This window comes from Megalopta genalis, unplaced genomic scaffold (assembly GCF_051020955.1).
Source record: "Megalopta genalis isolate 19385.01 unplaced genomic scaffold, iyMegGena1_principal scaffold0068, whole genome shotgun sequence".
Classification (NCBI taxonomy): Eukaryota; Metazoa; Arthropoda; class Insecta; order Hymenoptera; family Halictidae; genus Megalopta; species Megalopta genalis.
Genome location: NW_027476137.1, coordinates 160,001 through 162,500, shown reverse-complemented (window position 1 = coordinate 162,500; position 2,500 = coordinate 160,001). Strand labels below are relative to the sequence as shown.

The 2,500-nt window shown below is 57.5% G+C and overlaps 1 pseudogene; it reads left to right on the top strand.

The window, feature by feature from the left end:
- The window catches only part of LOC143261752 (large subunit ribosomal RNA), a 7,599-nt pseudogene that overhangs the window by 3,226 nt on the left and 1,873 nt on the right, over positions 1-2,500 (top strand).

Genomic DNA, 2,500 nt, shown 5'->3' with positions numbered 1-2,500 from the left:
TTTACGTTAAACGGTTTTTCAGACCGTTTTTCGTGGGCGGAACACGCCACTAGACAACACTCCGCTGGGCTCAGGAATACATGGGATGCAATCAATCCCCTGGGCAACCCAGGCCGCAAGGGGCAAACGTGCCCTAGCCACACTTGAGCCTCCACGAAAAAGGTACCGCTGGATAGCTCGTGTTCTTAAATACGCAGCGAACTGAACGAAGTGTGGTGGAGAGGAAGAGGCAGCCTCTCCGACTGCTGTCTCCCACGTGTTTGCCGTGCGTGGCGACCCTTGTCGTCGGAAAAGAGGATCCTGGGATCTGAGGGGGCCCTCTCCTGCGGGTGAGACGTCCCCAACACGTACCTTTGGCCTCTGCTTCGGCTAGATGGGCGGCTGGACGAGAAAAGCAGCCCTGGTCCAGTCAATCGGCTTGGAACGACCACACGCTTCGGGCAAGTGGGTTCTGCTGGGCGAGGACGCGGGCTGGGTAAGGAAACCGACCCAGCCAGCAGACTATATTCGGTGCGTAGCCCTAACTCAGCCTTTGGCGGGTTCCAAATTGTGTGGGTCGGTGGTGGCCGGGGAGCGCACTGGATGAAAGACCAAGACACATTATGGGTCTTAATAAAATTAATGAACAAAAAACTAAGCGTCCAAAGACGACGGGTCCAGCTCCTAGTCGGAGTGAAGCCGTCGCCGCAGACGCGGGAACTGCAAATGCAGCTGTCAGTCCCCCCGCGTCTGTGAGAAAGACAAGATCCGGGAAGGTGATTAATATCGCCAATCCTCGTGTGATCTTGCAAAGATGTGTGACTCCCACGCGAGCGGTCTCGGTGAAAACCGAGCCCAACGTGGAAGTAATCGAACGAGTCGGAGACACGTCACTCGTGAAGGTGCAGTCGGCACCCGAGCGTGTCGAGGACCCTACTGGTGACGGTTGGCAAACCGTCACCAAAAAGTCAAAGCGAGCCAAGCCGGGCGCACCCACCGGCAAGGCCGCAGTAAACCGGGCCAGGAGACCGAAGGGGACGTTCTCCGGGCAGAAGGTACGGCCTCTCGATCTCGTAAGAGACGAAGCCTTTAGGCGAGTGTCCGAAATACGGACCTTTTGCTTTCGACCTGAGTCGAAAGTCAATAAGGAGTCCGGGTCAAAGATACTCGCCGAGGTTGAGGCACTCAACGAGCTGGTCCAGGAGCTTATTCAACGGAATAGCTTCGTCGAAGGGCAGCTCGCCGCGGTCAGGGCGGACCTAAAAGCGCGTCCTGCCATAATGAGTGCGATGCGACCTGGGCCGTCCAAGGGAACTCTCCCGAAGACGGCCTGCAACGCCGCGCAGTCGACTTACGCCCATGTGAACAAAGTCGACTGCAAAGGAGCTTCTCCGGAAGCGGGGAGACGGCCACAATCGCAGCATGTGGTAAAAATCTTCCCGCCGAAGGAAAAAGGACAGAGCAGCGAAGTTACGAAGGTTACTGTTCTGTCGCTCGTTAAACCAGCGAAGGAGGCGATCCGAATTAAGTCGGTCCGACGCATCCACTCCGGTGGCATCGTCGTCGAGACCGACCGAAAGGAGGACCTGCAAGCCTTCGTTGGCAATAAGAAGCTCCGGAGCGCGGGTCTGTCCGTCTCCTTACCTACCAAGCGGGACCCCGAGGTTTTAGTTTACGACGTCCCGCGTCGGATGGGTAAGGACGAAATTGCCTCCAGTATTTGGAGGCAAAATCTCTGCGATGCGAACCAGAAGGATGTGCCTTCGGGAATTCGGGTCAGCCGCATGGCTGGCAAGACCCCGGAGACAGCCAACTGGGTCGTTGCCGTCAGTCCGCAGAATCTTCAGCGGCTGAAGCAGAGGGGTAGCCGAGTTTACCTTGGATGGAACTCCTGTCGTGTACGGGATTTCGTCCAGGTGCTTCGGTGCTACCGTTGTCAACGCTTCGGGCATACCTCGAAGCGTTGTAAATTCAAGGAGGACGTGTGCGGTCACTGCTCCCAAAAGGGGCATACCTTCACGCTCTGTAGCAAGAAGAGTGAACCTCCGGTCTGCTCTAATTGCAAGGACAGAGGGTGGGCTAGTGCACACAAGTCGCGGGACCCAGCTTGCGCTTCCTATCAGGCGGCGCTAGCTTTGGAGTCGTCCCGTGTCCGACTTGAGTGACGGGCAGACGTGGACTTGTCCACTCCGCCATTCGAACGGCATGCTGGGCGGACCCCTCGGGGTTCGCCCCCTCGGGCCAGGCTGAAGCCCCTCTTGCGGAGATAAATTGACTTTAACACTACTCCGTCAAGAGTGCCTGGATTGGGTTGGACTCGAGGTGGCAGCGGGAGTAGCACGTTGTCTTCCCCTGTCACGATAACGAACGAGGGTAGAGCCAGACCATCGGCACGCGTCGAGAGAGCGGCTAGTATAGTCCACATAGGACCCAGGCATAGCCCATCTTCAGACTCACAACGACGACACTAACTGTCCCTATCTACTGGTCTCCAAAGTCCAACCCCGCCTCCACGCGGCGG